The sequence below is a fragment of the Pinus tabuliformis genome, chromosome 5_1 (genome assembly GCF_031772625.1).
Source record: "Pinus tabuliformis cultivar Carrire ecotype Pingquan chromosome 5_1, CPIR1, whole genome shotgun sequence".
NCBI lineage: Eukaryota > Viridiplantae > Streptophyta > Pinopsida > Pinales > Pinaceae > Pinus > Pinus tabuliformis.
This window is the reverse complement of record NC_142305.1, coordinates 429,656,057-429,681,639: the sequence shown is the minus strand read 5'-3', so window position 1 is coordinate 429,681,639 and position 25,583 is coordinate 429,656,057. Positions and strand designations below refer to the sequence as shown.

General features: G+C 38.5%; 1 long non-coding RNA gene across 5 annotated transcripts in view; it reads left to right on the top strand.

The window, feature by feature from the left end:
- Positions 1–25,583, top strand: part of LOC149165335 (uncharacterized) — a 202,447-nt gene that overhangs the window by 56,141 nt on the left and 120,723 nt on the right. The window contains exon 7 of one of the 5 annotated variants that reach the window (XR_016260752.1): positions 1,557–2,139. The exons of the other annotated variants lie outside the window; for them this stretch is intronic. This is a non-coding gene — a long non-coding RNA (uncharacterized LOC149165335). Of the gene's footprint in view, positions 1–1,556; positions 2,140–25,583 lie in introns of those variants that run through there. 5 annotated transcript variants of the gene reach the window in all.

The window sequence follows — 25,583 nt, the reverse complement described above, 5'->3', positions numbered from 1 at the left end:
CAAATGTTAACGGAAAGTAATGAGAAGACTCTTGGTTTGTTTTGCCTTGACGATCTATCTTCACCAGAATTGAGAAGATTAGCAGAGCATGAATGGTATAAGGACATAGTTTACTACTTAACAAATCTTGCATGTCCTAACCACTTAGTCGCTCATAAGAGAAGGGCTCTTAGACTAAAGGCCACTAAGTATTGCCTTATGAAGGATGGCCTTGGATGGAGAAATCCTGAGGGCATAGTGCTTAGGTGTGTTGACGATGTTGAGTCCAAAAGATTAATTTCAGAATTTCATTCAGGATTTTGTGGTGGTCATTATGCTGCTAGAACTACCGCCCACAAAATCCTGAGAGCTGGCTATTATTGGCCTTCGATTTTTTCTGATGTGCACAAGTTTGTTAGAACGTGTCAAGCCTGTCAACTGTTCACTGGGAAGCAGAAGCTTGCTGCCCTTCCTCTACAACCTGTTATTGTGGAGGCACCTTTTCAGCATTGGGGGCTGGACTTCATAGGGAAGTTCCACAAAAATTCTAGCAATGGCTACTCATGGATTTTGACTGCTACAGATTATTTCACTAAATGGGTAGAAGCCATTCCTGCTAAGAATGCCACTGAAAAGGTGATTATGGATTTCATTGAAAATAACATCATTACTAGATTTGGTGTCCCCGCTAAGATCACTACGGACAATGCCAAGGCCTTTAGTTCTTCAGAGTTTACATCTTTTTGTTTCAAGTATGGCATTGTCCTATCTCATTCATCGAATTACTATCCTCAGGGTAATGGTTTGGCTGAATCAAGTAATAAAAATCTCATAACCATTATCAAGAAGATAGTAGGAGATAACAAGAAATCTTGGGACAGCAAAATCAAGTACGCTTTGTGGGCAGACAGAATTACTAAGAAGAAATCTACTGGTAAAGCTCCCTTTGAATTGGTTTATGGCTTGAATGTTACCTTACCTGTGCACCTAAGATTGCCAGCTTATCAGCTTCTCCAAAATTTTTCCGATAATAAAGATGTTGTTCAGAATAGGATAGATCAGATTGTGGAATTGGATGAGGCTCGTCGGACAACTTTTGAGACTATATGTAAAAATCAATCTAATATTAAGAAAAGCTTTGATAAATGCTCTCGATCTAGATCTTTGCAGGTTGGAGATATGGTTTTACTTTGGGACCGCAAAAATGAAAAACCGGGAAAGCATAAGAAGTTTGACAGCTTGTGGCTGGGACCGTACATCATTAGAGATATAGCTGGACCAAACTCATTCCACTTGAGCAGATTGGATGGTGAACCACTTCATCTACCAGCGAACGGCCAAATGCTCAAGCTGTTTTTCAGAGATGATATCTGATGCCATGGGGCATCTTTTGTATTGTATTTCTATCCCTACTCCTTGTCTTTTCAGCATTTTATTTCTGTTTTTAGGATTAGATTTACTTTTCATGTTATTAGTTAGTCAATAAATGAAGAGCTTTTATCTTTCCTGTGCTTAATGTATATGATGATTTTGGAATGGACGCTACTTATTTTTATTTGTGTGTTGTATGGATGCAGATTCTGGATTCTCACATTCCTACCAGTGCAGCAAACGTGTCCCCAAGTAGAGCCAGATGTTGACCACTACCGGTCAACTACCCATGCAGTACACCTCCTTTATGTTGGCAGAAAGGGGTAGCTCCTGAACGACGTGTCCATGCCAACCTACAGTCATCAACAACTTGATCATTTTTGTTGTAAACCCAGTCTGCATGTATGAATTGTAAATAATCTAAGCAGATCAGAGTCATGTATGTAAAATTGCCTAGGTGGACCTAACTTTCTAATGATGATCTGCGTCCCGGGAGGTTTTTAGTCTCACCGATCCATGGATCGGCAGAGTTTTCCTTCAAACCCGACCCCAAAGCCGGGATGCATTTTGTTATTAGGACTTTAGGAGAATCCTAGCGTGTTAATCTGCTAGATTATAGTTGTGTCGCAGAACTGGGTGGTTTATGAGGGTCTATGCCAAAGGGGGTTCGTCCCTTTAAGATGTAAATTGTAAAAGTCATGATGTAATGTGTCTTGAGGGTTGAAAAATGTTTAGTCCCCTCATGAGTCCTAAGTCCTAGGTCCTAGGATATGTTTTCAACGGCTTAGTTCAAATGATCCATTTAGAAAATAAATAAAATACTAAAAATATAATAAAAATAAAAAATAAAAAAATAAAAAAAAAAAAAAAAAAAATTCATAAAACAAAGCAAAAACCCTAAATAATAAAATAATAATATTTTTTGTGAATACATGCAAAATATCATTTTTTAATAAAATCGACGGATGAGATCAAGAGATGTCTTGATCCTCATCAACGGTCGAGATCAGTTCTACATGGATCACTCAAAACTAGCCGTTGGGATCATTTCCTTCATATAGGGTCTTAGGGGGTCATTTTAGAGGTTTATCTGATCTGTGAGTCTGTACTGAAAAAGCTCTCTTGTAATCTGATTTTCTGGTTAATAAAAAGACTTTGGGGTTCAAACTGGCTGGTGTTACTCTTTGGAATTGTTGTGAGATGTTTGCTTTTCTGCATATTTCAGTTTTCAGCAGTTAAAAATAGCTGGTTTTTTTTTTCAGAGCATTGTGAGTACAGGTATCTTGCTCACGTGCTAGGGTTTGAATGTTGTAGGGTTTCTGGAATAATGGCAGGTAGCTCCATTATTTCTTGAAATCTAGCAGCATTTCTTGCCCTCTTTGCTGATGTTTGCTTGAGGTGTGCAGGAAATCTTTAGGTGAAGGGTATTTGTGGGCGTTTGGGGAAGTTCTGGGCTGAACCAGCCGACTCCCACAGGCTGTTCTGTGCAGAGCCCAGCTGATTGTGCCCTGGGTTAATCTTTTAAAGTTTATTTCATGTTTTACATTGAGAAATTTTCTTTCTGTTCACAGTAAAGTTCAAATTTTCTGATATTTCAAAAGTATTACTGCAATTATTGTCAAATCTAGCTGTACCAGAGCTATAAATTTTTGTGACTTTGGGTAAATTTTAAAGGGTTTATTGCAAAATTCTGTGTATCTGCCAAATTTCTTTTTCTGCAGGATATCTGTCATCAGGGTTACAGCCTTTTTCTGATTTTGGCATTCGACAAATTTGTAAATTGGTGAACTGGCTTACATCCACCGCTGCATCAACGTGAGAATTAAACGTGAATGAGGGTGCTTTCTGTATGGTTAAATCATCCCAGGTATTTCCAAAACCCTGCTGTCTTCATTAACCTGCAAGCACATCACTGAAAAACGACAGAGATTTTTTTTGAAACACAATGGAAGCGTGAATGCATACATAACTTGGGTTTTCGATTTGAGTATTTTGTGATTTGATTTCTGGTGAAACGTATTGAGTAATTTCATCAAACCAGGCAAGCCATGCTCAGATGAGATTCAAACGATTTTCTTTTACGCATTGAAATCTTATACATATTCAAACTTTCGGATTTTTCAGGGTTACGATCCAGTGGTTTTTTTTTTCGTTTCTATTTTCGGGTTGTTATCTGAATACCATCGCAGTCTGTCTGATCTTTTTTTTTCGCCGCTGCCTTTGCATGTGATTGCAAGCTTAAATCGATTTTGTTCCAAAAGCCGTCGGTTTCTCTCATTTACGCATCGATTTCTCCTCTCAGAGCTAGGGTTCTGTCACTGTGATCAGATGAAGCATATCGCCTTCTCCATTCGATTCTTTACGTGGTTAACTTTGGGACTAGGGCTAAATCTCTCATTCGAAAACCTTTGCTTGAACTTTTCATTTACGCGTCAGTCTTTTGCATCAAAGCAGGGTTACGATTTCTAGTGTTTTAGCGATGCTTTCATTGTCGGATTGCTTCTGAACATCTCTGCGTTTTGTCTGGTACATGCTTCAGCCCGTTGCATTTTCCACCGTCTGTGCAGCAGTCGTGTTCACGCCCTTAATCACCGTGTTTTTTGGGAGATTGCGTCCTCATCGTATTTCTGATTGCGCTGTAGAAGCATTTGCGTCACAATTGTTTGCGTCTTAGTGCCTTAGGTTAGGTTTTGATTTATAATTTTAGTTTCGATTTTATTTCTTTCGATTTGATTTTGTTTCTTTAAGAAAATATATATATGAAAAAATAAAAAAGATTCATAGCTTTTGGGTTTAGTTTTAAATTTCTTTTTTGTTAAGTTTTAGATCAAGTTCAATTTTAGATTTTTTAATTTTTCTTTTTTTTAGTTTTGTTTGAAAAAATAAAAATTCATAAAAAGGGTTTTAGATTTTTAGTTTTCATTTTTATAATATAATAAAAAAAAAAAAAAATTTGAAAAAGCATAAAAATTTCTTTGTTGTGGAGAATTACTTTTACCACCTTCAGTTGCTTATCACTGCATATCTTTCACGCTGAGATTTGAGCACAAAATAGATATCTGGTTTCACTGTTGTTTAAAGCAATTTATTTCTCTTAGTTTGCTGGATATCGTTATTTGAAGAGCGTTGTGGTTTTACTAAATATTTAAAGCATTGCTCTCTTTATCTGATGATTGCTGTCCGTGGTTCATGTTCTTATATCATCTAGCTAGTAATCATTTAGATCTTTAAAGGCACTGGTCTGCTCAATCCATCAAATTATTTTAGTGCTTATCTCAATCGTGCATCTCGTCTCCCAGCCCAACTGTTTGGCAGTTGGCCTCCATCACCTTACAGGGTCTACCCCCCTTAGCCGCGGGAGACAGGCTTAAACGGAGAGGCCGGGGATCAGAGTGACAGCCCCCGGTCTGAGCGTTGTCGTGTCAATCCGCGCGACAACAGGGTGAATGGCTCACCTTCCCCTACAATTGCGGACACATGTATGTAGGGTGAGTAGTTCACCTTCCCCTACGATTGACATATGCATAGGATGAGTGGTTCACCTTCTCCTACAGCATATGAGCAAGTTGAGTGGTTCACCTTCTCCTATGGCATATGAGCAAGATGAGTGGTTCACCTTCTCTTACCGATGCCCCAGCGCACATCCTACCCATGGAGTTTGGGACTCATGGGAAGTACCTCTCATCAGGCCAATGAGTTGGGAAAAGTGGTTAGGGACCATAGCACTACCGATGGACGCATTGTGTATTGCCGTACTCTCTATGACTAGGATGCTTGGTGTTCAACAACTTGATCTGGGATCAAGGACTAACTTTTGTCAGTGGAGAGTGGTAAGGTCTTCTGACTCACTCTCGATCACTTCTTCTTCATTATTACTTCATGGTTCAGTAAAGCAGAGCAGAGTAGAGATGACAAAGATGGTACATGATGACAGGATGGCATGATGATGACAGATGGATTGGCAGGTGGAATTCTCCCTAGTTGAGAGGGAGTGTTAAAATTGGAAATTAGGGCCAAATTCCACCTTGGGACAACTCATATGATGGAGATGATTATTGTATTGGATTCTTCTTTTTGAGAGGTCCAAGTTTGATATAAAGATCATCTCATTCGGTCAAGCAGAAGTGCGATTTTGAATTTATTCTCTCACATGTTGAAATTGTTCAAGTCGGTCTCAACTTAATGTAGGTTCAAGAAACCCATAGATGTGTCTCTTCACCCACATCGAAGTGTATAAATAGAAGAGTACTCTCTCCTTATTCTCTCTCTTCAACCGATTGGTTTGTATAGCGTGGGGATCTTCTCTCTGTCACATGTGCGACTAGGAGGAGAAATTTTCTGGGCTGAAACAAAACCGAGTTTTTCAGACTGTTGACCAGCGTTGACCCTTGCTGATTTGACTACATTTTGGAGGCAAAATTTCGCTTCGTTGAGGCCGCATTAATTGGCACAAAAATCAAGGTGTTTGGGACTATTTGACTAGCATTGACCGTAGGGCTAACTGTTGTTTGATCGAGTTTGACCAACATTTGTGGAATTGTTTTGGGTTGACTTTGACCCTTGATGGAGGTTGAATCAATTTGCCTTTGACCGAGCTTTAAAAGATGAGTTTTTGCTGTAGATTTGACCAATGTTGACTTTCTAATTAGGGTTGAAGTTTGACTGCAGTGGACTGCAGAATTGATAGGGCTGATTTGACTTTGTGTTTGGCTTGTCTATTTGACTTTTGTACTCTCTCTCTGCTGAACTATTGAATAATAATAAGAAGATTTGATCAAAGGGTTTTCCCCACATTGGGGTTTTTCCCCAGCATCCACCACATCTGGTGTCCTCTTGTCTTGATTTGTCTTTTGCATATATTTTTATGTTTTATCTGCATTTATTGTCAATATGATTAATGGTTAATGTGATTGCTACTGGAAATTATTGAAAATTTTCATTGGGTTGCTAAAGGAAAATTGAAGTAAATTGTGCTAAGCATAGAACATACCATTGTTATCTAAAATTAACAGAAAGGCTAGGAGAAACATCACTTCCATCTTTATAGTTGTTAGTGGTAGACTTACTTGTTGCCATAATTTTGCTTTCAACTTGTCTTTCCACCCTAAATGACTTCTCCAATGAATCAGGTTCCCAAAGGAGAACCTCATGTTGGATGTTATCCTTTAAAACCCCTATGAAGACATCAATCCTATGCTCCTTTGGAATATCATTCACCCTGATATTCAATTTTTGGAAGTCCTCAATTTGCTCTACCATTGAACCCTTTTGTTTGAGATTTATCAATTGGCTAAAGAAGGTGTTGCTCTTTGTATTCTCATAACGTGCTATCATTTCCTTCGTAAAAAATGATCAAGTGACAAGTGCTTTACGAAAACAAAGCCATCGATACCATACAAACTGATTGGATTCTAAGTATGAAGATGCAATATGTACCTTTTGTGTGTTGCACATTATGATGATCAAAATATTTCTCTATCTGTAGTATCCATGTTACCAGATCCTTGCTATCAAACTTCATCATATCGATCTTTGGAATATGGTGGGTCTTCAATCCAAACTTAGAGTCTATGAAATCATTATTAACATTTCTTTTGTTCTCATCATGAGTTTCATCTAATACCTTTTCGTCGTTAGGAAGTATTTCTTGTAACAACTTTGTATTCTCATAACGTGCTAGCATTTCCTTCATAAAAAATGATCAAGTGACAAGTGCTTTACGAAAACAAAGCCATCGATACCATACAAACTGATTGGATTCTAAGTATAAAGATGCAATATGTACCTTTTGTGTGTTGCACATTATGATGATCAAAATATTTCTCTATCTGTAGTATCCATGTTACCAGATCCTTGCTATCAAACTTCTTCATATCGATCTTTGGAATATGGTGGGTCTTCAATCCAAACTTAGAGTCTATGAAATCATTATTAACATTTCTTTTGTTCTCATCATGAGTTTCATCTAATACCTTTTCGTCGTTAAGAAGTATTTCTTGTAACAACTTTGTAAAACCTTTCTTCAAACCCTCCATGTCTTCTTTTAAACCATTCTTCAAATCTTCCATGTTGCGTTTCATTTTTGCTTCTATGCCATCCTTCAAACCTTCCATTTTTGCTTTTAAACCATTGTTCAAACCATCCATCTTAACTTCCATTTCATTTTTTGGTTACTCTTTGCGAGAGCAAAATTTGCTCTCATCATGAGTTTCATCTAATACCTTTTCACTATTAGGAAGCATTTTTTGTAGCAACTTTGTCAAACCTTCCTTCAAACCCTCCATGTCTTCTTTTAAACCATTTTTCAAATCTTCCATGTTGCGTTTCATTTTTGCTTCTATGCCATCCTTAAAACCTTCCATGTCTGCTTCCTAAATTCCTTCTCTAATGAATCAAGTTCCCAAAGAAGAACCTCATGTCGAATGTTATTCTTTAAATTCCCTATGAAGACATCAACCCTATGCTCCTCTGGAATATCATTTACCTTGATATTCAATTTTTGGAGGTCCTCAATGTGCTCTTCCATTGAACCCTTTTGTTTGAAGTTTATCAATTGGCTAAAGAAGCTGTTGTTCTTTGTATTCTTTGTATTCTCTATCAAACTTCTTCATATCGATCTTTGGAATATGGTGGGTCTTCAATCCAAACTTAGAGTCTATGAAATCATTATTAACATTTCTTTTGTTCTCATCATGAGTTTCATCTAATACCTTTTCGTCGTTAAGAAGTATTTCTTGTAACAACTTTGTAAAACCTTTCTTCAAACCCTCCATGTCTTCTTTTAAACCATTCTTCAAATCTTCCATGTTGCGTTTCATTTTTGCTTCTATGCCATCCTTCAAACCTTCCATTTTTGCTTTTAAACCATTGTTCAAACCATCCATCTTAACTTCCATTTCATTTTTTGGTTACTCTTTGCGAGGGCAAAATTTGCTCTCATCATGAGTTTCATCTAATACCTTTTCACTATTAGGAAGCATTTTTTGTAGCAACTTTGTCAAACCTTCCTTCAAACCCTCCATGTCTTCTTTTAAACCATTTTTCAAATCTTCCATGTTGCGTTTCATTTTTGCTTCTATGCCATCCTTAAAACCTTCCATGTCTGCTTCCTAAATTCCTTCTCTAATGAATCAAGTTCCCAAAGAAGAACCTCATGTCGAATGTTATTCTTTAAATTCCCTATGAAGACATCAACCCTATGCTCCTCTGGAATATCATTTACCTTGATATTCAATTTTTGGAGGTCCTCAATGTGCTCTTCCATTGAACCCTTTTGTTTGAAGTTTATCAATTCTCATAATGTGCTATCATTTCCCCTGTAAAAATTGACCAAGTGACAAGTGGTTTACGAGAAAAAAGCCATCGATACCATACAAACTGATTGGATTCTGAGTATAAAGATGCAATACGTACCTTTTGTGTGTGTTGCACATTACGATGATCAAAATATTGCTCCATCTGTAATATCCATGTTACCAGATCCTTGCCATCAAACTTCCTCATTTTGATCTTTGGAATATGGTGGGTCTTCAATCCAAACTTAGAGTCTATGAAATCATGATTAACATTCCTTTTGTTTTCATCATGAGTTTCATCTAAATACCTTTTTGCCATTAGGAAGCATTTCTTGGTTACTCTTTGCGAGAGCGAAATTTGTTGCACTTGGTCTCATAATTTTTATATATCATGTTGCATTTCTTCCTCTTCTTCATGCGTCATAGTAGAACTTTCTGGTTGATTACTAGGTGTTTCCATTTTCTTGCTTCGAGTCATTTTGGAATCAAACAATGATATTTATGCTTCATTATGCCCCTTGAATCACTTTAAACTTTTTTTTCAGACAAAACTTATGCCAATTTAAAAAAAATACAAACCTTTTTCTTGCTTTATAGGAGATCAATATTTAATTTGTTGTATCTCTATAAATTCAGATCTTCAAGGTCTGAAATTTCGTCTCGTTGTAGCTCTCTGAGTCTTCTTTCCAACCCCACAAGTTAGACCTAGATTGGATTCTCCAAGAAAGGGTTATGCCCGATCTCCCACGATGACCTGATTATAGAATGGTTCAGTAGAGTGAACTTGTACAGAGTGCCATCTGTCACTGTTTCAACCTTCGTCGCTTAAAACGATACACAAGAAACTAGAGTCTGTGCAATTTCAGTCAATTTTTATGAAATTCAAATCTGACGCTCGAAGAGAAAGTTATGATGATTTTCCCTAGGTCACCTGTTTGAGATTGAATTCTGGAGCCTGCAAAACCCTAACTTCCTTAGATCATATCTCCGAAAATATAACGAACCAAGATCTGAAATTTTTACACGATGTGCACCACAATTTTTGCTCCACGTGGTCAAAATTTCAACTTCTGAAGCTTCGTAGAAAAAGAGTTACAGCGAAAATACCAAGATGGCCTGTTTGAAGTAGCGAAACCCTAAAATCCAAAGCTCCGATTCCAAATGTTATGCAACCAACTCATAAAATAGAAGGAAAAATAGATCAACGACTTAAAAATTATCGTCTTTGAGGGGGAAACCTCCTAATGACAATACCTCCTTTGTATATATAGAATAATGAGGGGTCACAATATCATTAGAGCCTACATAACAATAATAATTTAAGAGCACAACAATAACAATAGTGAGCTTCTATGGAGCACAACAATAACAATATGGGGGCTACATGGGCACAATAGTAACAATAAGGGGGCTACACTAACAATAATAATAAGGGGGCTACACTAGTATTATAGGGACCTAACATCTAGATTTGTAACCTTCTCCTTAATTGTTGATCATGATTGGTGATTGAGTTTTATCTAGTCATCTCTATGGATCTGAGTTTGTTTTGCAATATCATCCTTATATTTATGTTCTCTCTCTACTAGGGGGTTGTTGTCAATCAAATTATACAGGCAATATGCGACAATGCTCAGGGCGGGGAGTGTCACTTTGATCCTTGCCCTCTCCGTTCTAGTTGTCTCCCTCCAACAAGTCCGGGAGACACAACTGAATGGCCTAACAACTTGGTTAATTTTAGCAAGTTAAAGATTATATTAGATTTGACTTGGAAGACCAGTGCCGTAATCGAGTCAATCACTTGCTTAAGATAACTTATTTACCAAGTCACTGGATGAACATTTTTTGTTTTGAAGATGCTTCACTATCTTATATGAAATGCAAATCCTACAATCTAAGTGAGATGAAGAATCTTGGTTTATTTTAAATTATATGCCTATCTAAGTGAATCCTTCCTCTTAATTATTTTGAAGCTAGTCTCCAAAGTAGGTTGTGAGAGAGAAACCAAGGGGAAACAAGCTATGGCTTGATTAACGATCCGTCCCCTTGAGTTCTAACCGCCCGATGCCTCCGGCGTTGCAGAGACTGTGGCTTTGACAATTGCAAGGTCGCCGTGTTAACCACTAAAGAGGTTCTATGCTTCACAAGCTAGACGATAAAGGCGGGCCTATCTCTCTATCGACAAAGCTTATGCAATGTATGAGTGAAGACTCTTAAGGTGATATTATTAAGTCCTTAAGTACTTAAAGACAAGATACAATGATTTTCAATTTAGAACAATGAAGTACTTAAACAATAAATCAATGACAATCTTCACCACAAGAGAAAGTTCTCAAATTAAACGGTGTCAGGAAATGTTGCCGATAATACTAATAGACAATTGCTTAAGAGATGAGCAAGGTCAAATTGATTAGATCAATGCTTCTTAACACAATTAGCAATCTTCAAGATTAAAACAATGAACTTTCAATATGCCAATTAGATTCACAAGCGAGAGATTGGATTCCTTATGGACACAATTAGATCTCTTATCACAATTATGATTATATTTGATTAAGGTGCTTCTAAAGTGTATTTGATTAACAAGACTCGCAATATTAATGAAGAGTAATGTATCCACTTATCCAATAACCAACGATAACAACAAGAGCATTAATCCACAATATTACTTAGAGCAATTAGCCAATCTGATTAAACACTTATCAATTCAATCAGAGCACTTATGTGTGTTAATGTAAGAGTGCAAATAGATGCCAATGATGCATAAATGAAATATGAATCAGCCAAGAGACATACGATTGCAGCAATAAGAAAATCACCTAATTACATAATTAAACAATTACCCAAAATGCACAAGATGCAAGAAATAAGAGCTAAGTGAAATTAGATGACTTTTAATCACTTTTTCCACCACTGTCAATCTTATATCAGACCTATATGTAGTGTATATGAACCTTTAAATAATTATGACAACCTTCAAGTAATGACCAAATATGCAAATAAATTCAAGCCTAAACAATGCCAATGATAAAACACACTTAGGATTCGTCCAAACCCCTTGGCGTGTCCCAAATCCTGTGAATCAGACACGATTTGCTGGGACACATGTCCTGGAGGATGGGATTCGAGGGACACGCGAATCTCGATAGTGTGTCACACGTGTCCCAATTTCGAGACGTGTCCCCTAAAAAAGTGTGTTGTGTGGCCCATAAAGCCCGATTTGGGCTCATTTGACACTCATTCTTGAGTGTGTCTTCTGCTATGAGTGTGTGGAAGCTTGTAGAAAAGGGTTTGGGAGCATTTTGGAGGTGATTCAAGCAACAGGTAAGTGCATTTTGCTTCTATTTTTTTGTGTTTTTATTATAGCAGTTTACATGTGCATTTTTTTACAAGTTTGTGCATTTTTTCTTTATTTTTATACAGTATTCATGGCTCAATCAAGGGCAACAAGGAAGGGGAAGAATGGCCCCATTGGTGATGCCCCTCCTGTTCCAATTTCATCAGGGTTTGTAAGTGTTCCCTCTATTGGAAGTGGGGCTGCAACACCAACTTCAGGCGTTGAGGGAAGAATGAATTTAGAAAGACAACAGGCTCAAGAAATCAAATATCCCTTGTGGAAGTATGTCACAATAGATCAAGAACCAGGGAACAAGTTGAAGGGAGGAGGCAATGTTGTTTGGAAATGCAACTATTGCAATAATCATTTCAAGAGCACTTATTACCGTGTGAAAGGTCATTTGTTGGCTTTACCAGGTCGTGGAATTGGAGCATGTACATAAGTGTCTTTAACTAAGAGGAAAGAAATGGAAAAATAGGGCAATGTTGGTGTGGCAAGGGTGGCTGCATCATTTAAAAAAACAAGAATGATAATCCCCTTCCATTCTTGAGGAAAAGCATCAACAAATTTCCATTTGAGAGTTTTAGTGGGGGTGTGGGTCAAGCAGCGAAAAGGAAGGCAGTAGCACTTGGTCCAATGGACGAGATCTTTCAGAAAGAGACATGGGAAGAGCTTGATCTCACACCATTGAATTCTTTTTCTATCAGAACTTCATATCCTTTAACTTTGCACTCTCACCTTTATTTCTTCAGATGTGCCGAGCTCTAACTCAAGGGGCTCCATTAGGGTATGTGCCTCTTGGGTCAAAAAAGCTTAGAACCACATTGTTGACTAAGGAAAAAAAGAGGTGGGCAAAATGCTTGAGCTTATTAAATAAGAAAGGCCAACATTTGGGGTTAGTATTGTTCCTGATGGATGGACACATCCAACACGCCACCCACTCATCAACTTCATGGTGTCTTTCTTGAATGGATCGGTTTTCTTGAAATCAGTGGATGCACTTGGACAATACAAGGATGCACGATATTTTGGTGAGTTGTTCATTAAAGTTATTGAAGATATAGGTGTTGATTCTTGTGTGCAAATCATTATAGATAATGCACTTGTTTGCAAGGATGTTGGCATGATTGTGTAAGCTAAATATCCACAAGTATTTTGGACACCTTGCATTGTCCAGTTCTTGAATTGAGCACTTAAATCTATTGCTTTTGATGTGCCTTGGATTGGAAGTGTTATTGAGGATGCACGACATATTTGCAACTTTGTACAAAATCATACAAATGCCCTCACAATCTACAAGGAATGCACCTATCCATCATTGTTGAATATTGCAAATACACAGTTTGCCTCTTCATTGATCATGTTGAAGAGGTTGAGGGGGAGGTCAAGACCGTTCTTGGGGCCATGGTTATTTCAGAGTTTTGGTATTTTTGGAGAAAGACAGATAACGCTGCCTCAAAAATAGTCAAGGAGATAGTGTTAGATGATGCTTGGTGGGAGAGGGTAGATCTCATTATTAAGATCATGGACCCTATCATTACTTTGCTACATTTGTAGATACAAACCAACCCATCCTAGGAGAGGTTTATGAGGGATTGGATTCCGTGATTAAGTTCGTGAGGACCATTATTTTACAGAGTGAGTGCCCTGAGTATGAGACATCATCAAAGGCCTTCTTCACCACCATACAAGATATTCTTGTCAGCATTTGCACACCTTTGCATTGTTTGGCTCACTCATTGAACCCAAAATACTACAGCTATGAGTGGCTGACTGGTGGACCTTCCCGCAGATTCCCTCGTCACATGGATGGTGAAATTTCACAAGGGAGGAAGGATGCATTGAGGTGGATTTTTCAGGATAGAGCATCCCTTGATGAGGTGGAGGATGCCTTTGCAGAGTTTTCCACTGGCACTGGTCGATTTGCACATGATTAAGTTCGTGAGGACCATTATTTTACAGAGTGAGTTCCCTGAGTATGAGACATCATCAAAGGCCTTCTTCACCACCATACAAAATATTCTTGTTAGCAGATGGGATAGAGCATTCCTTGATGAGGTGGAGGATGCCTTTGCAGAGTTTTCCACTGGCACTGGTCGATTTGCACATGATTAAGTTCGTGAGGACCATTATTTTACAGAGTGAGTTCCCTGAGTATGAGACATCATCAAAGGCCTTCTTCACCACCATACAAAATATTCTTGTTAGCAGATGGGATAGAGCATTCCTTGATGAGGTGGAGGATGCCTTTGCAGAGTTTTCCACTGGCACTGGTTGATTTGTAGGCTATGATGTGATTAGAGACAGGGGGGCTAAGAAGCCCTATTCTTGGTGGGCAACTTAGGGGGGCTAAGAAGCCCTCCTCTATAGCAGTTAGCTATGAGGTTCCTCTCTTAGGTGGCTTCATCCTCTTGTTGCAAGAGGAATTGGAGCACATATGGGAATTTGTATAGTGTCAAGAAGAGCAGGGTTGAGAAGTCCAGGGAAGAGACAATGGTGTATGTGCACACCCACCTTTGTCTTATTTACAGGCAGAGGGATGAGTGGTTCAAGGGAAGACAAAGATGTGGGATGTCTTTCATGATGATATGGGTTTGGACAACAGTGTTGAGTTGGCATTGGCCAACTTGGATCTTAATGAGCCAGTGCTAGAGCCTGTCATTTTTGATGATGGTGATACTCTCGAGGGGTCATCCTCCACACCAACAGATGCAAAGATGACATTGGATACATAGGAGGAGGATGCGGTAGAGGAGAGGATTAGTAACCATGAGAGTGATGTTGATTATGATGATGATGATTGATGACTCATGAGATACCTACCGCCTTGTACTTGTAGTTGTTTTGTATTTGCTATTTCTATTTTCCATTGGCATTGCTACTACCTATGTAACACATTTTGATTTTGATGACTTAATGAGAAAACTACAGATTATTGTCTTTCTCCTATTGGATCACTGATGAATCTGTCACAATTGTATTTGTATGCATAATGTTACTTTGTAAGACTTACAAATTTTAAGAATTAAGAATTAGATATTTCTTACACAAATTCTCATTCATGATACAAATTCAGACATCTAGATTCTACATTGTAAATTTAAAATTTGTAAGTCTTACAAAGTAACATTATGCATACAAATACAACTGTGACAGATTCATCAGTGATCCAATAGTAGAAATATCTAATTCTTAATGTGTGTGTGTGTATATATATAATTTTAGTAAAATAATATATAACGTGTCCTATGTGTCCTGTTCCGGGGGGTCAACATGCCCATGTCAAACACTCGAATTTTCATAACCTGTGTGTCCCGTGTCCTCATGTCGGTGACTCAGCTTGTAAATTGATTATTAGCCCAAGATTATGTAATTTTACCACTGCTGTAAGTGAAATTATATAGCTGTAGCAAACCTATCAGATCTGGAAATTGATATATAGTCCACAAATACTCACTTATATGCACCCAATTTGACTTTAGATTATTGCTTGATGCCTTAGGTGAATTATCAATGGATTTAGGCTTGAATTTAAATGCACTCAAGCCCTAAATATGCTGCTGTCATAAAATAGTTCAGAACTTGAAATGAGAACAATGATGAAACTATAGGGTTAGAGATAAAAACTAAGAGGCCTTATGGCGTTGTAGATGGTTAGAGAAGCTTCCAATGGGCTTGAGAACCTGCAACCACCATGCTAGCTCCAAAATTGCTGCAAAACCAAATGTTAAAGATGAAAAACTAAATCAGTGACTGAATAATGGTTGAAAGAGGGCTAGAATGAGAGGCTAGGGTTAGGAAAACCCCAATCCAGGGCTAGGAAGGGCAAACAAGGGTAGCAATGAAGGAGAAGAAGCCTTAGAAGGCCACAACAAGGGAAACCAGGCCCTTTAGGTCTGATGTCAAGCCCAAAAGGGCTGACGCTTCCCTAAAAGGGCTAACGACAGGGGCATAAGCCCTTTTATGGCTGCGTCTAGGGGTAGAAGGGGAGCTGAGGGGCGTAGGAGGCTCCCCATGCCCACGACAAGCCCTAAAAGTGTTGCGGCCAAGGCAAGGAGGGGGGCTGAGGGCCCTAGAAGGCCTCTAGGCCTCACGACTAGGGCGAAGGAGGGAGGACGTCTAGGCCTTAGGGCCTAAATATTTTTTTTGAAGCCTACAATAGGCAAAACATGCCAAAATCACTGCCAAAAAAGCTGGATGACTTCTCTTCTTCAACTAGACGTTGAGTTGTTGGAAGTTGGGAAGGCTAGATCTTACCCTAAGGGCCTAGATCAACTTTCCTTGTTTAAATAGCTCAGAAAAATTTGTCGCTTCAAACCCTTGAGCTATCACCTACAAAAATGAATCAAAGAATACCGAACCCCAAATATATATAGAAAACTATAAAACCCCAAATACCCAAATGCTGCAAAATAAAATGGGTTAGAAAATAATTTGCAAATTATTTACAAGTGTACGCTATTTACAAAATAATTTTGGAAAAATATATTTTGAATAAATAGCAATGGATGAATAATTTCGAAAAATAGATATTGGCGAAAACCCCCTTGCAAAATCAATTACCATAATGAAATCTCAGAGCCAAAACATAGTTGGCTCTTCCCCATTGTCTGTGAACTTGGATCCCAAGGGCTAACGTACCTGTAAATCTCTATAACTTTCTCAAAGTAAAATTGTTAGATCATATGGTGAATCAAATCACAGATAACATGTACCAATAGAATGTTCTTATTATTGAGAAATGAAATAACAATTTTTTTAACAGTTTTCAATGCAATATAGGATCACACATAGCTAACACATACCACAAATCAACAGAAGAAGAACATCATGAACTGGACCCCAAAGTATTTCTATTATGATAAAATAATGTTCCCAACATAGCAACAAATCAATAGCTTCTTTATATAGAGAAAACCCCTCAAAGTGGAAAATAACGGCTAGTTGGTTTGATCCAGTGTTACGCCATTCCTGCTGTATTGCTGCTGGATGCCGATTGTGGCACTGGTGCCTCACTTTGCCTCGCCCATCGATTGTGCAGTGTGGTGCCTCACTGTGCCGAGGGTTGACTCCCATCGACTGTGCCTCGGCCCTCACTACCTCACCCGACGCCCATCGAGATTTGATTGTGCTGCCCGCTGCGCCATATACATCGCACCTCTGCCGTTGTGACCACAATAAGTAACGATGTAGTCTGTCACTTGTGTATATTTTTTAAAGCCTTTTTTTGTAATTTTTAGTGTTCACCGTGTATAGTGTTAGTAAGCCTATGTAATTTTTTTAATTCTTATTTTTAATTTTTTATTATTTTCACTACGTGTATCATTGATCAGTATGCATATGCCATAAAGCCTAAAGGTTTTATTAAAAATAAGATTTAAATTAATATTTATAAGTTTTTAATTTTATTGTTTTAAATTTTTTTAAATCAATTCATGGAATTCAAATTTCAAAATTGAATAGTTAAAACGGTAAACCCTTGTTGCAGGCTACAACCTACAAGTTACAACTATGAGTCAGAGTTATTATGGGAATAGTGGGAACAGTGACAACAACTACAGTGGTAGTGAGTCACATGATGCACAAGAAGAAATTGAAAGTAGTCACAGGAGAGCAGGAAATCAGAATAAGCTTTTGCATGGTTTAGATTCTGAAGGCCCACCAAGAGATCTTACAAAATTTGCAAAGGGGACATTTAATCCTCTAAAACCGCTTCTAGTCTATGTAGCTAGACTTTCGAAAAAAATCCAAAAGTTGGTGGTGGCTCACATGATTGGGTATGCAATATTTATGGGCATACTTTGTTGGTAGCTATACCAGGGTGAAGCAACATATTTTGGCTATTACAGGTAAAGGAGTCAATATTGTCCCTCAAAGAACTTGAATTCAGCTCAAAGAGAGCAACTTTTGAGGCTAGAAAGGGCAACCAGTGGAAAATGATTTTTTTCTAGCAAAAATGTTGATCCATGCACCAATATGCGTCTATCCAGTGCTTAATCAAAAAAGACAAAGGTTTCTACTAGTGCACATCGTTCTTGTGTAATGGGTGCCACAGTGTTTGGGATGTGTAGTGTTCTAGACGAGATGACACAGATGATGCAATTGGCAAATTTTTTTCGCCAATGGAATTCCCTTCCACGTTTTTCGTTCTCCTTATTACAAGGAAATGGTCCAAGCAATTGCAAGAATAGGGCCTTCATATGTACCACCCAGAGAACATTAGCTAAGAACAACAATTTTAGATAGACAAGTGTTCAAAATTAATGCGCAAAAAGAGAGAATGAGACAATAATGGTTGAGGTTTGGTTGCTCTATTGTTATGGATGGATGGATTGACATCCGAAAATGGCCACTAATAAACATCATAGTGACATCTGTAGAAGGTCCATTCTTTCTTAAAGTTGTTGACCATTCTGGAAAGCACAAAGATGCATCTTTCCAATTTGAGCTGCTTCGAGAAGCTATAGAGGATGTTGGCGCTAATAGTGTGGTGCAGGTTGTGACAGATGCATCAACAGTTTGTAGATCAGTCGGGTTATTGATTCAAACCAGGTATCGATATATTTTTTGGACTCCTTGTTGTGTGCATGCACTCAATAATGCATTGAAGAGCATTGACAAAATTCACTGGATATCAGACTTGGTGACAACTGCTAGAGATGTGTAGATGTTTATCTGCAACCACCACACCTCCTTGGCCATGTACAGGGCTCACATGAGGAAGGAATTCCTCTAGCCCACCGATACTAGATATGCTAGCTATTTTCTCTTATTGGAGAGGATGCTAGAGATACAAACACCTCTACAATCCGTGGTTGTGAGTTCATAGTGGGGAACGTGGTTAGAATTAAAGACAGACACGGGGAAAAAGGTCAGGCTTCAGGTGTTGGACAATGATTGGTGGGCAAATTGTTCTTATTTGGTGTCATTCTTGGGCCCTATTGTGGAGGTCATTCGTTACATTGATTCAGATGCTCTTAGTCTTGGAGAAATCTATGAGACCTTTGATAGCACGCTGGGTCGTGTGAAGACAACCATTCAAAAGAGTGAGACTTCATTAGCATTCTATACATCCCAGATTCTACCCATCATTCAACGTAGGTGGGATTGCATGAACACACCTTTGCACATGGCAGCATATGCATTACACCCCAAATGGTATGTTGAAAGGCCTGGGAGAGTGCCTCCTATTGATGATCTTGAGGTAAAGAATGGCTTTCTAGATGCAATTGCAAAGATGTACAATGAGGAGGATGGGGCAAATTTTTTTAGACAGTTTGTTCAGGTTGAATCTCTTAGTGGCCCCTTCAAAATACGTGTTGCTCGGGCAGATCTCATAGATCTAGCCCAAGATGACCCGATTGGTTGGTGGAGGATGCATGGGGATGGTGCTCCACAGCTCAAACATCTATCTATGCATTTGTTGTCTCATATTGCTAGTTCCTCTGCAACAAAGAGGAATTGGTCCACATATAGCTTCATCTATTCTATCAAGAGGAACAAGCTTACCTCTAAAAGAGCTGAGAAGTTAGTTGTTGTGCACAGTGCCCTATGTCTTGAGCATAGGAAGACACCTGAGTATTAGAAGGGACCAACAACACGATGGGATGTTGATCCAGAGGATGAAGCACAAGTAGATATGGAGGAGAGACTTGATGAGGGGTAGGGCACTGTGCACAACAACTAACTTCTTAACTCTTTTAGAGGTAAGCTTGTTCCTCTTGATAGAGTGGATGAAGCTATATATGGACCAATTCCTCTCTGATGTAGAGGAACTAGCAATCTGAGACAACAAATGCATAGCTAGATTTTTGAGCTCTGGAGCACCATTCCCATGCATCCTCCACCAGCCAATCAGGTCATCTTGGGCTAGATCGATGCAATCTGTCCGAGAACCACATGTGTTGAAGGGGCCACTAAAAGATGCAAACTGAACAAACTGTCTTCGAAATTTTCCCCCCTCCTCATTGGGCATATTTTCAATTGCATATAGGAAGCCGTTTTTACCTCAGGATCATCAATAGGAGACACTCTCCCAGACTTTAAACATACCATTTTGGGTTTAATGCATATGTTGCCATGTGCAAAGGTGTGTTCATGCGATACCACCTATGCTGAATGATAGGTCGAATTTGGGATGTATAGAACTCTAATGAGGGCTCCCTCTGTTGAGTGGCTGCCTGCACACGACCCAACATGCTATCAAAGGTCTCATAGATTTCTTCAAGACTAGGAGCATCTGAATCGGTATAACGAATGACCTCCTCAATAGAGCCGAAGAATGACACCAAATAAGAACAATTTGCAAACCAATCATTGTCCAACACCTGAAGCCTGACCTTCGTCCCCGTGTTTGTCTTTCATTCTGACCACCTTCCCCACTTTGAACTCACAATCGAGGATTGTAGAGGTGCTTGTACCTCTAGCATCCTCTCCAATAAGAGAAAATAGCTAGCATCTCTAGTATCAGTGGGCTAGAGGAATTCCTTCCTCGTGTGAGCGTTGTACATTGCCAAGGAGGTGTGGTGGTTGCAGATAAATATCTTCACATCTCTAGCAGCTGCCACCAAGTCTGATATGCACTGAATTTTTCCAATGTCCTTCAGTGCATTATTGAGTGCATGCACACAACAAGGAGTCCAAAAAATATGTTGATACCTATTTTGTATCAATAACCAAACTGATCTACAAATTGTTGTTGCATCTGTCACAACTTGCATCACACTATCGACCCCAACATTCTCTATAGCTTCTCGAAGAAGCTCAAATTGTAAGATGCATCCTTGTGCTTTCCAAAATAGTCAATAGATTTAAGAAAGAATGGACCTTTTGTAAATGTCACTGTGATGTTGATTAGTGGCCGTTTTCGGATGTCAGTTCATCCATCCATAACAATAGAGCAACCAAACCTCAACCATGTTTGTCTCTTTCTCTCCTTTTGCACATTAATTTTGGACACTTGTCTATCTAAAATTGTTGTTCTTAACTTATGTTTTCCTTGTGGTACATATGAAAACCCTATTCTTGCAATTGCTTGGACCATTTCCTTATAATAAGGAGAATGAACAACATGGAAGGGAATTCCATTGGCAAAAAGAAATTTGCCATTTGCGTCATTTGTGTCAACTCGATCTAGAATACTGTACATGCTAGACACTGTAGCAACCATTGCACAAGAACGAGATGCACCAACAAAACCCTTTGTTTTTTTTTATGAAGCACTGGATGGAGGCATATTGGTGCATGGATCAATATTTTTGCTAGAAAATAGTCCTTTTCCACTGCATGTCTTTTCTAGCCTCCAAAGTTGCTCTCTTTGAGATGGATTCAGGTTCTTTGAGGGACACATAGCCAAAATATGTTGTTTCACCCTAGTATAGCTGCCAACAAAGTGATGCCCACAAATATTGCAGAGCCAATCACGTGAGCCACCACCAACTTTTGGATTTTTTTTTTTTTCAGAAATCTGGTTACATAGATTAGAAGCGGTTTTAGAGGATTAAATGTCCCCTTTGCAAATTTTGCTAGATCTCTTGGTGGGCCTTCAGAATCTACACCATGCAAAGGCCTGTTCTGATTTCCTGCCTTCCTGTGACTACTTTCAATTTCTTCTTGTGCATCATGTGACTCATTACCACTGTAGCTGCTATCACTATTCCCACTGTTCCCAGAATAACTTTGACTCATAGTTGTAACTTGTAGGCTGTAGGCTGCAACAAGAGTTTACTGTTTTAACTATTCAATTTTGAAATTTGAATTCAATGAATTGATTTAAATTTTTTTAAAATAATAAAGTTAAAAACTTATAAATATTAAATTTAAATTTTATTTTGAATAAAACCTTTAGGCTTTATGGCATATACATATTGATCGGTGATATACAGTGAAAATAAAAGAATTTAAAAATAAGAATTAAAAAAATTATGCATGCTTACTAACACTATACATACACAGGGAACACTGAAAATTAAAATAATTTAAAATTTACAAAAAAAACTAAAAAAAATACAACATGCTATAGTGTTACTTACCGTGGTCACGGCGGCAGAGGTGCGATGTATATGGCGATGCCCACAAATATTGCAGAGCCAATCACATGAGCCACCACCAACTTTTGGATTTTTTTTTCTTCAGAAGTCTGGTTACATAGATTAGAAGCGGTTTTTTAGGATTAAATGTCCCCTTTGCAAATTTTGCTAGATCTCTCGGTGGGCCTTCAGAATTTACACCATGCAAAGGCCTATTCTGATTTCCTGCCCTTTTGTGACTACTTTCAATTTCTTCTTGTGCATCATGTGACTCACTACCACTGTAGCTGCTACCACTGTTCTCACTGTTCCCATAATAACTTTGACTCATAGTTGTAACTTCTAGGCTGTAGGCTGCAACAAGAGTTTACTGTTTTAACTATTCAATTTTGAAATTTGAATTCAATGAATTGATTTAAATTTTTTTAAAATAATAAAATTAAAAACTTATAAATATTAAATTTAAATTTTATTTGGAATAAAACCTTTCGGCTTAATGGCATATGCATATTGATTAGTGATACACATAGTGAAAATAAAAGAATTTAAAAATAAGAATTAAAAAAATTATGCATGCTTACTAACACTATACATACATAGTGAACACTGAAAATTAAATTAATTTAAAATTTACAAAAAAAAACTAAAAAAAATACAACATGCTATAGTGTTACTTACCGTTGTCACGGCGGCATAGGTGCGATGTATATGGCGTAGTGGGCAGCACAGTTGAATCTCGATGGGCATCGGGCGAGGTAGTGAAGGTTGAGGCACAGTTGATGGGAGTCGACCCTTGGCACAGTGAGGCACCACACTGCACAGTTGATGGGCGAGGCACCAGTACCCAATGTTTTTAAAACCGGAACCGGTGACCGGACTGGTCCACCTAATGAACCGGTTTACCGACCGGAACCGGTCTAACCGGGACTGGTTTGGTCTAAACGAACCGGTTTTAGAAAAATACATTAAATAATTATTTTTTAATGAAAAAAACTATTTTTAAGATTTAAAACCATGATTCCAAGCCAATAGAGACAAAATATGCAAAGATTGCTCATTTATATACCATGTAAAGGTGAATATATCAAAATGGCACCGAGTGCAATACATATCATCGACAAAATACATAAGCAATGAGGCACAAGTACAGATACACAAATATGGCACAAGTTTGTGCATTAGTCCATTTACTGCCTGAAGCACAATTTCTAAAACAGTCATCTTTAGTCAGACTTTCAACACACAAAACACTGGTAGCCACATTTGTTTCACTGTTATAAAGTCCTTTTCCTTATGGTCTCAGTGTCATTCAAAGGCATGTCATTACTGTTATACATTCATCAAAGCATAAAGATTAGTGCATATTTCAACTCTGGTACAACCTTCAGTACTATTAATTACGTGTACAGTGCTTATGGGCAGATGTATCGTTCTAATAAACAGGTTTTTCCACATACTACTACTACAGGTAATCTCTGAGCATTTAATCATGCATTACTTAGTCAACAGAGGCACATCCATCAATATACCAAAGTTGTTGTAATTTAACTTTAAATCTTCCACAGGTAGTTTGATGCTCCCAACAGTCGATATAGGGAAAAATGTTCTTCAGATCTCTTGTTGGTCCTTGTGTCATTGATGAAAATTGCTATAGTTTGAAGGTTTCAAGGGCTTCAAACTTCTTCAATTCAGACATACTGGTTGTAGGCATATAGCTAGGGCTCCGTCCATTTCTCATATACTTAAATACCTTGCACAGTGATGAAGATCACAGGTACTATGAGCTCTTTAAGCTGATGCAAAACTAGTCAGAAATCCGCTTTTTGCAAGTTAATGGTGGGCATGCCTAAAACCGGCCGGTTTAGGACGGAACCGGCCGGTTTTCACCGGTTAGGGCCAAAAATTGGAGAAATTGCCTTTCCAACCGGGTTTTTTGGCCGGTTTAGACCGGCGGCCTTGCTAACCGGCCGGTTAGACCGGTAACCGGTTTTTAAAAACGGTTTTAAAAACACTGCCAGTACCACATTCGGCACCCAACAACAATTCAGCAACGATGGCGACGTCCAACAACAGTTTGATGAATGGGCGATGCCAGCGTTGAACAACAGTTCGATGGCGGCGTTTAGCAACAGTTCGTTGGATGGGCGATGGCGGTTCAATCCAACAACAATTCGATGGGCGATGGTGGCGTTCAGTTCGATGGGCGACGTCCAACAATGTTCTTCAAACTCGTTGCAGCGTTCTTCCAACTCGTTGCAACGTTGATGGCAGTTCAATCCAACAACAATTCGATGGGCGATGGCGGCGTTCAGTTCGATGGGCGATGTCCAACAACGTTCTTCCAACTCGTTGCACAATGAAATAAACTTTAAACCCTCCCAGCGTGTAAAAGTTATGATTAAAAAAAAATGTTTCATTAAAAAAATTTTGATTTTTGTCCAAAGAAATGACCCCAGATGACCCCAGACGACCCCTTTCGCCTAGTAAACGACCCCTTTGAGGATTCGACACCGAAATTAGAGGAAACTACCCCGTCTGAGTTTCCGTGTGTACCCTGCTTTTTGGGAGAGTGGGGAAACAACCCCGAGTCGACCCCAAGTCCCTGTAGCGCGAGGGAGCTAGAAAACTTGACCTCTAGGCGTGGGGATGTGACCTCGTGGAACACTGGTTTACAATGATACAATAATGCCAGTTGATGACTTTGAAATTTGAAAAAAATTCTTCACGTCTTTGTATTATTCTTCCTTGGATTGTTGACAAATTGTGGTCAACCTCTGGTTCCATATGGGAACACATTACTTCTTTGAAGGAAAGTGAGAATCAATAATCCTGTATCCATGAAAACATAAATCCATCAAATAGATATCCGCGTAAAATCAAAATCATCATGTATATATAGAACATCTATTGGAATAGAAATCCTATTCTAACATATGAAATGTAAAGACATAAAATATTAATGTGTGAACAGAGATACTATACACTGATGCTCTATGGCATCAGATGTTTTCATCGAAGTGCATGTTGAGCATCTTCCGACTTTCAGGTAGATCCATGGGTTGTTTTTCTGATGTGCCATACTGAATTCTGAAAATCCTAGGACTTTGACTTATCTGAATATCGAGCTGCTCCCGACCATCAAATGCATCAAACCTCTTCCTTCTTCTTTTTTTCTTTTTACTTTTGCTTCCGGGAGATTGTGATGTTAATAATGGGACTGATGTAGATTTTCTGTATTGATCTTGAAAATGCTTGGATGATGAATTTGAAGGATCTAAGGTATGCACAATCTTATTCTGTCAAAGGTGACACATAAGTTTGACAAGTACTATGACTTACCTCAATAGCCTGATTTTTCTTAGTCTCTTTTCCAACTATGACGCTGCCAACTAACCCTCTTTTAATGGGACAAGTGACCTTCTCGCAATGAGATGGAAATTGCTTTAGCGAATTGGGAGGAATGTGCTCTAGATCCTTTGTTCTAGAGTCGGAATTCCTGAACATGTGATTTTTCCATTATTTGCAGCTTATTCTGAAGAGTGATATGCTCAATTCTCATGGCATTTATTTGAT